At 46.3% G+C, this 13,061-nt stretch overlaps 1 non-coding gene and 33 pseudogenes across 1 annotated transcript; all 34 read right to left on the bottom strand.

Moving 5' to 3' along the window:
• Positions 1–119: 119 nt before the first annotated feature.
• On the bottom strand, positions 120–238 carry LOC140284683 (5S ribosomal RNA; annotated as a pseudogene).
• A 269-nt stretch (positions 239–507) lies between these two features.
• On the bottom strand, positions 508–626 carry LOC140300932 (5S ribosomal RNA; annotated as a pseudogene).
• A 269-nt stretch (positions 627–895) lies between these two features.
• LOC140292862 (5S ribosomal RNA) lies at positions 896–1,014 on the bottom strand (annotated as a pseudogene).
• A 269-nt stretch (positions 1,015–1,283) lies between these two features.
• LOC140292818 (5S ribosomal RNA) lies at positions 1,284–1,402 on the bottom strand (annotated as a pseudogene).
• A 269-nt stretch (positions 1,403–1,671) lies between these two features.
• On the bottom strand, positions 1,672–1,790 carry LOC140319580 (5S ribosomal RNA; annotated as a pseudogene).
• A 269-nt stretch (positions 1,791–2,059) lies between these two features.
• On the bottom strand, positions 2,060–2,178 carry LOC140318915 (5S ribosomal RNA; annotated as a pseudogene).
• Positions 2,179–2,447: 269 nt separating this feature from the next.
• Positions 2,448–2,571, bottom strand: LOC140268511 (5S ribosomal RNA; annotated as a pseudogene).
• Positions 2,572–2,840: 269 nt separating this feature from the next.
• Positions 2,841–2,959, bottom strand: LOC140286552 (5S ribosomal RNA; annotated as a pseudogene).
• A 272-nt stretch (positions 2,960–3,231) lies between these two features.
• On the bottom strand, positions 3,232–3,350 carry LOC140294227 (5S ribosomal RNA; annotated as a pseudogene).
• Positions 3,351–3,619: 269 nt separating this feature from the next.
• LOC140303066 (5S ribosomal RNA) lies at positions 3,620–3,738 on the bottom strand (annotated as a pseudogene).
• A 266-nt stretch (positions 3,739–4,004) lies between these two features.
• On the bottom strand, positions 4,005–4,123 carry LOC140292433 (5S ribosomal RNA; annotated as a pseudogene).
• Positions 4,124–4,392: 269 nt separating this feature from the next.
• On the bottom strand, positions 4,393–4,511 carry LOC140296923 (5S ribosomal RNA; annotated as a pseudogene).
• A 269-nt stretch (positions 4,512–4,780) lies between these two features.
• Positions 4,781–4,899, bottom strand: LOC140289387 (5S ribosomal RNA; annotated as a pseudogene).
• A 269-nt stretch (positions 4,900–5,168) lies between these two features.
• Positions 5,169–5,287, bottom strand: LOC140293798 (5S ribosomal RNA). Its single transcript, XR_011912711.1, has one exon. It is a non-coding gene; the product is annotated as a 5S ribosomal RNA (ribosomal RNA).
• A 266-nt stretch (positions 5,288–5,553) lies between these two features.
• On the bottom strand, positions 5,554–5,672 carry LOC140284687 (5S ribosomal RNA; annotated as a pseudogene).
• Positions 5,673–5,941: 269 nt separating this feature from the next.
• LOC140300934 (5S ribosomal RNA) lies at positions 5,942–6,060 on the bottom strand (annotated as a pseudogene).
• A 269-nt stretch (positions 6,061–6,329) lies between these two features.
• Positions 6,330–6,448, bottom strand: LOC140292863 (5S ribosomal RNA; annotated as a pseudogene).
• A 269-nt stretch (positions 6,449–6,717) lies between these two features.
• On the bottom strand, positions 6,718–6,836 carry LOC140292819 (5S ribosomal RNA; annotated as a pseudogene).
• A 269-nt stretch (positions 6,837–7,105) lies between these two features.
• Positions 7,106–7,224, bottom strand: LOC140319586 (5S ribosomal RNA; annotated as a pseudogene).
• Positions 7,225–7,493: 269 nt separating this feature from the next.
• LOC140318926 (5S ribosomal RNA) lies at positions 7,494–7,612 on the bottom strand (annotated as a pseudogene).
• Positions 7,613–7,881: 269 nt separating this feature from the next.
• On the bottom strand, positions 7,882–8,005 carry LOC140268518 (5S ribosomal RNA; annotated as a pseudogene).
• Positions 8,006–8,274: 269 nt separating this feature from the next.
• Positions 8,275–8,393, bottom strand: LOC140286563 (5S ribosomal RNA; annotated as a pseudogene).
• Positions 8,394–8,665: 272 nt separating this feature from the next.
• Positions 8,666–8,784, bottom strand: LOC140294228 (5S ribosomal RNA; annotated as a pseudogene).
• A 269-nt stretch (positions 8,785–9,053) lies between these two features.
• Positions 9,054–9,172, bottom strand: LOC140303071 (5S ribosomal RNA; annotated as a pseudogene).
• A 266-nt stretch (positions 9,173–9,438) lies between these two features.
• LOC140292435 (5S ribosomal RNA) lies at positions 9,439–9,557 on the bottom strand (annotated as a pseudogene).
• Positions 9,558–9,826: 269 nt separating this feature from the next.
• LOC140296924 (5S ribosomal RNA) lies at positions 9,827–9,945 on the bottom strand (annotated as a pseudogene).
• Positions 9,946–10,214: 269 nt separating this feature from the next.
• Positions 10,215–10,338, bottom strand: LOC140268524 (5S ribosomal RNA; annotated as a pseudogene).
• Positions 10,339–10,607: 269 nt separating this feature from the next.
• LOC140293928 (5S ribosomal RNA) lies at positions 10,608–10,726 on the bottom strand (annotated as a pseudogene).
• Positions 10,727–10,998: 272 nt separating this feature from the next.
• On the bottom strand, positions 10,999–11,117 carry LOC140294230 (5S ribosomal RNA; annotated as a pseudogene).
• Positions 11,118–11,386: 269 nt separating this feature from the next.
• LOC140303079 (5S ribosomal RNA) lies at positions 11,387–11,505 on the bottom strand (annotated as a pseudogene).
• Positions 11,506–11,771: 266 nt separating this feature from the next.
• On the bottom strand, positions 11,772–11,890 carry LOC140292647 (5S ribosomal RNA; annotated as a pseudogene).
• Positions 11,891–12,159: 269 nt separating this feature from the next.
• LOC140272871 (5S ribosomal RNA) lies at positions 12,160–12,278 on the bottom strand (annotated as a pseudogene).
• A 269-nt stretch (positions 12,279–12,547) lies between these two features.
• On the bottom strand, positions 12,548–12,666 carry LOC140310224 (5S ribosomal RNA; annotated as a pseudogene).
• A 272-nt stretch (positions 12,667–12,938) lies between these two features.
• On the bottom strand, positions 12,939–13,057 carry LOC140295888 (5S ribosomal RNA; annotated as a pseudogene).
• Between the last annotated feature and the right edge of the window lie 4 nt (positions 13,058–13,061).

Here is a 13,061-nt window from a genome sequence, read left to right on the forward strand (position 1 = left end):
ATATCACTTCGTGTCTGCCAACAAAGCAGCAGCAGCTGAAGATGACCAACTTCCTCATGTGTCACAGGGCGATCAGACATTGCAACAAAAGACATGCAGGTGGTAGAGAGAAGAGAAAAAATTTACAGCACCTGGTATTCCCAAGTGGTCTCCCATCCAAGTACTAACCAGGCCCAAACCTGCTTGGGTTCTGAGATCAGACGAGGTCAGGCATGTTCCGGGTGGTGTGGCCGTAAGCAGCAATGTCTCTGACAAATGTGCATTATATAGGTACTGGAATCATACGGTTCCTCTATGTAACCAGATAATTGCCGAGAAAGGCTGATGTGTAGCGGGTAAATCATCTTCTCTGATGTGATCATTCTCTGCAACTGAAACTGAGACTCTCAGATCACTTCATGTCTGCCAACAAAGCAGCAGCAGCTGAAGATGACCAACTTCCTCATGTGTCACAGGGTGATCAGACGTTGCAACAAAAGACAAGCAGGTGGTAGAGAGAAGAGAAAAAATTTACAGCACCTGGTATTCCCAAGTGGTCTCCCATCCAAGTACTAACCAGGCCCAACCCTGCTTGGCTTCCGAGATCAGACGAGGTCAGGCATGTTCCGGGTGGTGTGGCCGTAAGCAGCAATGTCTCTGACAAATGTGCATTATATAGGTACTGAAATCATACGGTTCCTCTATGCAACCAGATAATTGCCGAGAAAGGCTGATGTGTAGCGGGTAAATCATCTTCTCTGATGTGATCATTCTCTGCAACTGAAACTGAGACTCTCAGATCACTTCATGTCTGCCAACAAAGCAGCAGCAGCTGAAGATGACCAACTTCCTCATGTGTCACAGGGTGATCAGACGTTGCAACAAAAGACATGCAGGTGGTAGAGAGAAGAGAAAAAATTTAGAGCACTTGGTATTCCCAAGTGGTCTCCCATCCAAGTACTAACCAGGCCCAACCCTGCTTGGCTTCCGAGATCAGACGAGGTCAGGCATGTTCCGGGTGGTGTGGCCGTAAGCAGCAATGTCTCTGACAAATGTGCATTATATAGGTACTGGAATCATACGGTTCCTCTATGCAACCAGATAATTGCCGAGAAAGGCTGATGTGTAGCGGGTAAATCATCTTCTCTGATGTGATCATTCTCTGCAACTGAAACTGAGACTCTCAGATCACTTCATGTCTGCCAACAAAGCAGCAGCAGCTGAAGATGACCAACTTCCTCATGTGTCACAGGGTGATCAGACGTTGCAACAAAAGACATGCAGGTGGTTGAGAGAAGAGAAAAAGCTTACAGCACCTGGTATTCCCAAGCTGTCTCCCATTCAAGTACTAACAAGGCCCAACCCTGCTTGGCTTCCAAGATCAGACGAGGTCGGGCATGTTCAGGGTGGTGTGTCCGTAAGCAACAATGTCTGTGACAAATGTGCATTATATAGGTACTGGAATAATACAGTTCCTCTATGTAACCAGATAATTGCCGAGAAAGGCTAACTTGTAGTGGGCACATCTTCTTCCCTGATGTGATTATTCTCTGCAGCTGAAACTGAGACTCTCAGATCACTTTGTGTCTGCCAACAAAGCAGCAGCAGCTGAAGATGACCAACTTCCTCATGTGTCACAGGGTGATCAGACGTTTCAACAAAAGACATGCAGGTGGTAGAGAGAAGAGAAAAAGCTTACAGCACCTGGTATTCCCAGACAGTCTACCATCCAAGTACTAACCAGGTCCAAACCTGCTTGGCTTCCGAGATCAGATGAGGTCGGGCATATTCAGGGTGGTGTGGCCGTAAGTAACCATAACTGTGACAAATGTGCATTATATAGGTACTGGAATCATACAGTTCATTTATGTAACCAGATAATTGCAGAGAAAGGCTGACTTGTAGTGGGCACATCTTCTTCCCTGATGTGATAATTCTCTGCAGCTGAAACTGAGACTCTCAGATCACTTCGTGTCTGCCAACAAAGCAGCAGCAGCTGAAGATGACCAACTTCCTCATGTGTCACAGGGTGATCAGACTTTGCAACAAAAGACATGCAGGTGGTCGAGAGAAGAGAAAAAGCTTACAGCACCTGGTATTCCAAAGCAGTCTCCCATCCAAGTACTAACCAGGCCCAACCGTGCTTGGCTTCCGAGATCGGACAAGGTCGGATATGTTCAGGGTGGTGTGGCCGTAAGCAACAAAGTCTTTGACAAATGTGCATTATATAGGTACTGGAATCATACAGTTCCTCTATGTAACCAGATAATTGCCGAGAAAGGCTGATGTGTAGTGGGCATATCTTCTTCCCTGATGTGATTATTCTCTGCAGCTGAAACTGAGACTCTCAGATCACTTTGTGTCTGCCAACAAAGCAGCAGCAGCTGAAGATGACCAACTTCCTCATGTGTCACAGGGTGATCAGATGTTACAACAAAAGACATGCAGGTGGTAGAGAGAAGAGAAAAAGCTTACAGCACCTGGTATTCCCAAGCAGTCTCCCACCCAAGTACTAACCAGGCACAACCCTGCTTGGCTTCCGAGATCAGACGAGGTCGGGCATATTATATTCAGGGTGGTGTGGCCGTAAGCGACAATCTCTGTGACAAATGTGTATTATATAGGTACTGGAATCATACACTTCCTCTATGTAACCAGATAATTGCCGAGAAAGGCTGACTCTTAGTGGGCACATCTTCCTTCTTGATGTGATCATTCTCTTCAGCTGAAACTGAGACTCTCAGATCACTTCGTGTCTGCCAACAAAGCAGCAGAAGCTGAAGATGACCAACTTCCTCATGTGTCACAGGGTGATCAGACGTTGCAACAAAAGACATGCAGGTGGTAGAGAGAAGAGAAAAAGCTTACAGCACCTGGTATTCGCAAGCGGTCTCCCATTCAAGAACTAACCAGGCCCAACCCTGCTTGGCTTCCGAGATCAGACGAGGTCGAGCTTATTCAGGGTGGTGTGGCGGTAAGCAACAATATCTGGTACAAATGTGTATTATATAGGTACTGGAATCATACACTTCCTCTATGTAACCAGATAATTGCCGAGAAAGGCTGACTCTTAGTGGGCACATCTTCCTCCTTGATGTGATTATTCTCTGGAGCTGAAACTGAGACTCTCAGATCACTTCATGTCTGCCAACAAAGCAGCAGCAGCAGCTGAAGATGACCAACTTCCTCATGTGTCACAGGGTGATCAGACGTTGCAACAAAAGACATGCAGGTTGTAGAGAGAAGAGAAAAAGCTTACAGCAAATGGTATTTTCAAGCGGTCTCCCACCCAAGTACTAACCAGGCCCAGCCCTGCTTGGCTTCCGAGATCAGACGAGGTCAGGCATATTGAGGGTGGTGTGGCCGTAAGCAACAATGTCTGTGACAAATGTGCATTATATAAGTACAGGAATCATACGGTTCCTCTATGTAACCAGATAATTGCTGAGAAAGGCTGATGTGTAGTGGGCACATCTTCTTTCCTGACGTGATTATTCTCTTCAGCTGAAACTGAGACTCTCAGATCACTTCGTGTCTTCCAACAAAGCAGCAGCAGCTGAAGATGACCAACTTCCTCATGTGTCACAGGGTGATCAGACGTTGCAACAAAAGACATGCAGGTTGTAGAGAGAAGAGAAAACGCTTACAGCACCTGGTATTCCCAAGCAGTCTCCCATTGAAGTACTAACCAGGCCCAACCCTCCTTGGCTTCCGAGATCAGACGAGGTCGGGCATATTCAGGGTGGTGTGGCCGTAAGCAACAATGTCTGTGACAAATATAAACTGTATAGGTACTGGAATCATACGGTTCCTCTATGCAACCAGATAATTGCCAAGAAAGGCTGATAAGTAGTGGAAACATCTTCCCTGACGTGATTATTCTCTCCAGCTGAAACTGAGACTCTCATATCACTTCGTGTCTGCCAACAAAGCAGCAGCAGCTGAAGATGACCACCTTCCTCATGTGTCACAGGGCGATCAGACATTGCAACAAAAGACATGCAGGTGGTAGAGAGAAGAGAAAAAATTTACAGCACCTGGTATTCCCAAGCAGTCTCCCATTCAAGTACTAACAAGGCCCAACCCTGCTTGGGTTCTGAGATCAGACGAGGTCGGGCATATTCAGGGTGGTGTGGCCGTAAGTAACAATGTCTGTGACAAATGTGCATTATATAGGTACTGGAATCATACGGTTCCTCTATGCAACCAGATAATTGCCAAGAAAGGCTAACTTGTAGTGGGCACATCTTCTTCCCTGATGTGATTATTCTCTGCAGCTGAAACTGAGACTCTCATATCACTTCGTGTCTGCCAACAAAGCAGCAGCAGCTGAAGATGACCAACTTCCTCATGTGTCACAGGATGATCAGACATTGCAACAAAAGACATGCAGGTGGTAGAGAGAAGAGAAAAAATTTACAGCACCTGATATTCCCAAGCGGTCTCCCATTCAAGTACTAACCAGGCCCAACCCTGCTTGGGTTCTGAGATCATACTAGGTCGGGCATATTCAGGGTGGTGTGGCCTAAAGTAACAATGTCTGTGACAAATGTGCATTATATAGGTACTGGAATCATACGGTTCCTCTATGCAACCAGATAATTGCCAAGAAAGGCTAACTTGTAGTGGGCACATCTTGTTCCCTGACGTGATAATTTTCTCCAGCTGAAAATGAGACTCTAAGATCACTTCCTGTCTGCCAACAAAGCAGCAGCAGCTGAAGATGACCAACTTCCTCATGTGTCACAGGGTGATCAGACGTTGCAACAAAAGACATGCAGGTGGTAGAGAGAAGAGAAAAAGCTTACAGCACCTGGTATTCCCAAGCGGTCTCTCATCCAAGTACTAACCAGGCCCAACCCTCCTTAGCTTCTGTGAGCAGACGAGGTCAGACATATTCAGGGTGGTTTGGCCGTAAGCAACAATCTCTGTGACAAATGTGCATTATATAGGCAATGGAATCATATGGTTCCTCTATGTAACAAGATAATTGCCGAGAAAGGCTGATATGTAGTGGGCACATCTTGTTCCCTGACGTGATAATTTTCTCCAGCTGAAAATGAGACTCTAAGATCACTTCGTGTCTGCCAACAAAGCAGCAGCAGCTGAAGATGACCAACTTCCTCATGTGTCACAGGGTGATCAGACGTTGCAACAAAAGACATGCAGGTGGTTGAGAGAAGAGAAAAAGCTTACAGCACCTGGTATTCCCAAGCGGTCTCCCATTCAAGTACTAACCAGGCCCAACCCTGCTTGGCTTCCAAGATCAGACGAGGTCGGGCATATTCAGGGTGGTGTGGCCGTAAGCAACAATGTCTGTGACAAATATAAACTGTATAGGTACTGGAATCATACGCTTCCTCAATGCAACCAGATAATTGCCAAGAAAGGCTGATAAGTAGTGGAAACATCTTCCCTGACGTGATTATTCTCTCCAACTGAAACTGAGACTCTCATATCACTTCGTGTCTGCCAACAAAGCAGCAGCAGCTGAAGATGACCAACTTCCTCATGTGTCACAGGGCGATCAGACATTGCAACAAAAGACATGCAGGTGGTAGAGAGAAGAGAAAAAATTTACAGCACCTGGTATTCCCAAGTGGTCTCCCATCCAAGTACTAACCAGGCCCAAACCTGCTTGGGTTCTGAGATCAGACGAGGTCAGGCATGTTCCGGGTGGTGTGGCCGTAAGCAGCAATGTCTCTGACAAATGTGCATTATATAGGTACTGGAATCATACGGTTCCTCTATGTAACCAGATAATTGCCGAGAAAGGCTGATGTGTAGCGGGTAAATCATCTTCTCTGATGTGATCATTCTCTGCAACTGAAACTGAGACTCTCAGATCACTTCATGTCTGCCAACAAAGCAGCAGCAGCTGAAGATGACCAACTTCCTCATGTGTCACAGGGTGATCAGACGTTGCAACAAAAGACAAGCAGGTGGTAGAGAGAAGAGAAAAAATTTACAGCACCTGGTATTCCCAAGTGGTCTCCCATCCAAGTACTAACCAGGCCCAACCCTGCTTGGCTTCCGAGATCAGACGAGGTCAGGCATGTTCCGGGTGGTGTGGCCGTAAGCAGCAATGTCTCTGACAAATGTGCATTATATAGGTACTGAAATCATACGGTTCCTCTATGCAACCAGATAATTGCCGAGAAAGGCTGATGTGTAGCGGGTAAATCATCTTCTCTGATGTGATCATTCTCTGCAACTGAAACTGAGACTCTCAGATCACTTCATGTCTGCCAACAAAGCAGCAGCAGCTGAAGATGACCAACTTCCTCATGTGTCACAGGGTGATCAGACGTTGCAACAAAAGACATGCAGGTGGTAGAGAGAAGAGAAAAAATTTAGAGCACTTGGTATTCCCAAGTGGTCTCCCATCCAAGTACTAACCAGGCCCAACCCTGCTTGGCTTCCGAGATCAGACGAGGTCAGGCATGTTCCGGGTGGTGTGGCCGTAAGCAGCAATGTCTCTGACAAATGTGCATTATATAGGTACTGGAATCATACGGTTCCTCTATGCAACCAGATAATTGCCGAGAAAGGCTGATGTGTAGCGGGTAAATCATCTTCTCTGATGTGATCATTCTCTGCAACTGAAACTGAGACTCTCAGATCACTTCATGTCTGCCAACAAAGCAGCAGCAGCTGAAGATGACCAACTTCCTCATGTGTCACAGGGTGATCAGACGTTGCAACAAAAGACATGCAGGTGGTTGAGAGAAGAGAAAAAGCTTACAGCACCTGGTATTCCCAAGCTGTCTCCCATTCAAGTACTAACAAGGCCCAACCCTGCTTGGCTTCCAAGATCAGACGAGGTCGGGCATGTTCAGGGTGGTGTGTCCGTAAGCAACAATGTCTGTGACAAATGTGCATTATATAGGTACTGGAATAATACAGTTCCTCTATGTAACCAGATAATTGCCGAGAAAGGCTAACTTGTAGTGGGCACATCTTCTTCCCTGATGTGATTATTCTCTGCAGCTGAAACTGAGACTCTCAGATCACTTTGTGTCTGCCAACAAAGCAGCAGCAGCTGAAGATGACCAACTTCCTCATGTGTCACAGGGTGATCAGACGTTTCAACAAAAGACATGCAGGTGGTAGAGAGAAGAGAAAAAGCTTACAGCACCTGGTATTCCCAGACAGTCTACCATCCAAGTACTAACCAGGTCCAAACCTGCTTGGCTTCCGAGATCAGATGAGGTCGGGCATATTCAGGGTGGTGTGGCCGTAAGTAACCATAACTGTGACAAATGTGCATTATATAGGTACTGGAATCATACAGTTCATTTATGTAACCAGATAATTGCAGAGAAAGGCTGACTTGTAGTGGGCACATCTTCTTCCCTGATGTGATAATTCTCTGCAGCTGAAACTGAGACTCTCAGATCACTTCGTGTCTGCCAACAAAGCAGCAGCAGCTGAAGATGACCAACTTCCTCATGTGTCACAGGGTGATCAGACTTTGCAACAAAAGACATGCAGGTGGTCGAGAGAAGAGAAAAAGCTTACAGCACCTGGTATTCCAAAGCAGTCTCCCATCCAAGTACTAACCAGGCCCAACCGTGCTTGGCTTCCGAGATCGGACAAGGTCGGATATGTTCAGGGTGGTGTGGCCGTAAGCAACAAAGTCTTTGACAAATGTGCATTATATAGGTACTGGAATCATACAGTTCCTCTATGTAACCAGATAATTGCCGAGAAAGGCTGATGTGTAGTGGGCATATCTTCTTCCCTGATGTGATTATTCTCTGCAGCTGAAACTGAGACTCTCAGATCACTTTGTGTCTGCCAACAAAGCAGCAGCAGCTGAAGATGACCAACTTCCTCATGTGTCACAGGGTGATCAGATGTTACAACAAAAGACATGCAGGTGGTAGAGAGAAGAGAAAAAGCTTACAGCACCTGGTATTCCCAAGCAGTCTCCCACCCAAGTACTAACCAGGCACAACCCTGCTTGGCTTCCGAGATCAGACGAGGTCGGGCATATTATATTCAGGGTGGTGTGGCCGTAAGCGACAATCTCTGTGACAAATGTGTATTATATAGGTACTGGAATCATACACTTCCTCTATGTAACCAGATAATTGCCGAGAAAGGCTGACTCTTAGTGGGCACATCTTCCTTCTTGATGTGATCATTCTCTTCAGCTGAAACTGAGACTCTCAGATCACTTCGTGTCTGCCAACAAAGCAGCAGAAGCTGAAGATGACCAACTTCCTCATGTGTCACAGGGTGATCAGACGTTGCAACAAAAGACATGCAGGTGGTAGAGAGAAGAGAAAAAGCTTACAGCACCTGGTATTCGCAAGCGGTCTCCCATTCAAGAACTAACCAGGCCCAACCCTGCTTGGCTTCCGAGATCAGACGAGGTCGAGCTTATTCAGGGTGGTGTGGCGGTAAGCAACAATATCTGGTACAAATGTGTATTATATAGGTACTGGAATCATACACTTCCTCTATGTAACCAGATAATTGCCGAGAAAGGCTGACTCTTAGTGGGCACATCTTCCTCCTTGATGTGATTATTCTCTGGAGCTGAAACTGAGACTCTCAGATCACTTCATGTCTGCCAACAAAGCAGCAGCAGCAGCTGAAGATGACCAACTTCCTCATGTGTCACAGGGTGATCAGACGTTGCAACAAAAGACATGCAGGTTGTAGAGAGAAGAGAAAAAGCTTACAGCAAATGGTATTTTCAAGCGGTCTCCCACCCAAGTACTAACCAGGCCCAGCCCTGCTTGGCTTCCGAGATCAGACGAGGTCAGGCATATTGAGGGTGGTGTGGCCGTAAGCAACAATGTCTGTGACAAATGTGCATTATATAAGTACAGGAATCATACGGTTCCTCTATGTAACCAGATAATTGCTGAGAAAGGCTGATGTGTAGTGGGCACATCTTCTTTCCTGACGTGATTATTCTCTTCAGCTGAAACTGAGACTCTCAGATCACTTCGTGTCTTCCAACAAAGCAGCAGCAGCTGAAGATGACCAACTTCCTCATGTGTCACAGGGTGATCAGACGTTGCAACAAAAGACATGCAGGTTGTAGAGAGAAGAGAAAACGCTTACAGCACCTGGTATTCCCAAGCAGTCTCCCATTGAAGTACTAACCAGGCCCAACCCTCCTTGGCTTCCGAGATCAGACGAGGTCGGGCATATTCAGGGTGGTGTGGCCGTAAGCAACAATGTCTGTGACAAATATAAACTGTATAGGTACTGGAATCATACGGTTCCTCTATGCAACCAGATAATTGCCAAGAAAGGCTGATAAGTAGTGGAAACATCTTCCCTGACGTGATTATTCTCTCCAGCTGAAACTGAGACTCTCATATCACTTCGTGTCTGCCAACAAAGCAGCAGCAGCTGAAGATGACCACCTTCCTCATGTGTCACAGGGCGATCAGACATTGCAACAAAAGACATGCAGGTGGTAGAGAGAAGAGAAAAAATTTACAGCACCTGGTATTCCCAAGCAGTCTCCCATTCAAGTACTAACAAGGCCCAACCCTGCTTGGGTTCTGAGATCAGACGAGGTCGGGCATATTCAGGGTGGTGTGGCCGTAAGTAACAATGTCTGTGACAAATGTGCATTATATAGGTACTGGAATCATACGGTTCCTCTATGCAACCAGATAATTGCCAAGAAAGGCTAACTTGTAGTGGGCACATCTTCTTCCCTGATGTGATTATTCTCTGCAGCTGAAACTGAGACTCTCATATCACTTCGTGTCTGCCAACAAAGCAGCAGCAGCTGAAGATGACCAACTTCCTCATGTGTCACAGGATGATCAGACATTGCAACAAAAGACATGCAGGTGGTAGAGAGAAGAGAAAAAATTTACAGCACCTGATATTCCCAAGCGGTCTCCCATTCAAGTACTAACCAGGCCCAACCCTGCTTGGGTTCTGAGATCATACTAGGTCGGGCATATTCAGGGTGGTGTGGCCTAAAGTAACAATGTCTGTGACAAATGTGCATTATATAGGTACTGGAATCATACGGTTCCTCTATGCAACCAGATAATTGCCAAGAAAGGCTAACTTGTAGTGGGCACATTTTCTTCCCTGATGTGATTATTCTCTGCAGCTGAAACTGAGACTCTCAGATCACTTCGTGTCTGCCAACAAAGCAGCAGCAGCTGAAGATGACCAACTTCCTCATGTGTCACAGGGTGATCAGATGTTACAACAAAAGACATGCAGGTGGTAGAGAGAAGAGAAAAAGCTTACAGCACCTGGTATTCCCAAGCAGTCTCCCACCCAAGTACTAACCAGGCACAACCCTGCTTGGCTTCCGAGATCAGACGAGGTCGGGCATATTATATTCAGGGTGGTGTGGCCGTAAGCGACAATCTCTGTGACAAATGTGTATTATATAGGTACTGGAATCATACACTTCCTCTATGTAACCAGATAATTGCCGAGAAAGGCTGACTCTTAGTGGGCACATCTTCCTTCTTGATGTGATCATTCTCTTCAGCTGAAACTGAGACTCTCAGATCACTTTGTGTCTGCCAACAAAGCAGCAGAAGCTGAAGATGACCAACTTCCTCATGTGTCACAGGGTGATCAGACGTTGCAACAAAAGACATGCAGGTGGTAGAGAGAAGAGAAAAAGCTTACAGCACCTGGTATTCGCAAGCGGTCTCCCATTCAAGAACTAACCAGGCCCAACCCTGCTTGGCTTCCGAGATCAGACGAGGTTGAGCTTATTCAGGGTGGTGTGGCGGTAAGCAACAATATCTGGTACAAATGTGTATTATATAGGTACTGGAATCATACACTTCCTCTATGTAACCAGATAATTGCCGAGAAAGGCTGACTCTTAGTGGGCACATCTTCCTCCTTGATGTGATTATTCTCTGGAGCTGAAACTGAGACTCTCAGATCACTTCATGTCTGCCAACAAAGCAGCAGCAGCAGCTGAAGATGACCAACTTCCTCATGTGTCACAGGGTGATCAGACGTTGCAACAAAAGACATGCAGGTTGTAGAGAGAAGAGAAAAAGCTTACAGCAAATGGTATTTTCAAGCGGTCTCCCACCCAAGTACTAACCAGGCCCAGCCCTGCTTGGCTTCCGAGATCAGACGAGGTCAGGCATATTGAGGGTGGTGTGGCCGTAAGCAACAATGTCTGTGACAAATGTGCATTATATAAGTACAGGAATCATACGGTTCCTCTATGTAACCAGATAATTGCTGAGAAAGGCTGATGTGTAGTGGGCACATCTTCTTCCCTGACGTGATTATTCTCTTCAGCTGAAACTGAGACTCTCAGATCACTTCGTGTCTTCCAACAAAGCAGCAGCAGCTGAAGATGACCAACTTCCTCATGTGTCACAGGGTGATCAGACGTTGCAACAAAAGACATGCAGGTTGTAGAGAGAAGAGAAAACGCTTACAGCACCTGGTATTCCCAAGCAGTCTCCCATTGAAGTACTAACCAGGCCCAACCCTCCTTGGCTTCCGAGATCAGACGAGGTCGGGCATATTCAGGGTGGTGTGGCCGTAAGCAACAATGTCTGTGACAAATATAAACTGTATAGGTACTGGAATCATACGGTTCCTCTATGCAACCAGATAATTGCCAAGAAAGGCTGATAAGTAGTGGAAACATCTTCCCTGACGTGATTATTCTCTTCAGCTGAAACTGAGACTCTCAGATCACTTCGTGTCTTCCAACAAAGCAGCAGCAGCTGAAGATGACCAACTTCCTCATGTGTCACAGGGTGATCAGACGTTGCAACAAAAGACATGCAGGTTGTAGAGAGAAGAGAAAACGCTTACAGCACCTGGTATTCCCAAGCAGTCTCCCATTGAAGTACTAACCAGGCCCAACCCTGCTTGGCTTGCAAGATCAGACGAGGTCAGGCATGTTCAGGGTGGTGAGGCCGTAAGCAACAATGTCTCTGACAAATGTGCATTATATAGGTACTGGAATCATACGGTTCCTCTATGCAATCAGATAATTGCCGAGAAAGGCTGATGTGTAGCGGGCATATCATCTTCTCTGATGTGGTCATTCTCTGCAACTTAAACTGAGACTCTCAGATCACTTCGTGTCTGCCAACAAAGCAGCAGCAGCTGAAGATGACCACCTTCCTCATGTGTCACAGGGTGATCAGACGTTGCAACAAAAGACATGCAGGTGGTAGAGAGAAGAGAAGAAGCTTACAGCACCTGGTATTCCCAAGCAGTCTCCCATCCAAGTACTAACCAGGACCAACCCTGCTTGGCTTCTGATATCAGACGAGGTCGGGCATGTTCAGGGTGGTGTGGCCGTAAGCAACAACATATCTGACAAATGTGCATTATATAGGCACTGGAATCATATGGTTCCTCTATGTAACCAGATAATTGCCGAGAAAGGCTGATATGTATTGGGTACATCTTCTTCCCTGACGTGATAATTCTCTCCAACTGAAAATGAGACTCTCAGATCACTTCGTGTCTGCCAACAAAGCAGCAGCAGCTGAAGATGACCACCTTCCTCATGTGTCACAGGGTGATCAGACGTTGCAACAAAAGACATGCAGGTGGTTGAGAGAAGAGAAAAAGCTTACAGCACTTGGTATTCCCAAGTGGTCTCCCATCCAAGTACTAAACAGGCCCAACCCTGCTTTGCTTCCAAGATCAGATGAGGTCTGGTTTATTCAGGGTGGTGTGGCCGTAAGCAACAATATCTGTGACAAATGTGCATTATATAAGTACTGGAACCATACACTTCCTCTATGTAACCAGATAATTGCAGAGAAAGGCTAACTTGTAGTGGGCACATCTTCTTCCCTGATGTGATTATTCTCTGCAGCTGAAACTGAGACTCTCAGATCACTTCGTGTCTGCCAACAAAGCAGCAGCAGCTGCTGAAGATGACCAACTTCCTCATGTGTCACAGGATGATCAGACGTTGCAACAAAAGACATGCAGGTGGTAGAGAGAAGAGAAGAAGCTTACAGCAACTGGTATTCCCAAGCGGACTCCCATCCAAGTACTAACCAGGACCAACCGTGCTATAATTCCGAGATCAGACAAGGTCGGGCATGTTCAGGGTGGTGTGGCCGTAAGCAACA

The sequence above is a fragment of the Leuresthes tenuis genome, unplaced genomic scaffold (genome assembly GCF_036924035.1).
Source record: "Leuresthes tenuis unplaced genomic scaffold, fLeuTen1.0.hap1 SCAF_1, whole genome shotgun sequence".
In the NCBI taxonomy this organism is placed as follows: Eukaryota; Metazoa; Chordata; class Actinopteri; order Atheriniformes; family Atherinopsidae; genus Leuresthes; species Leuresthes tenuis.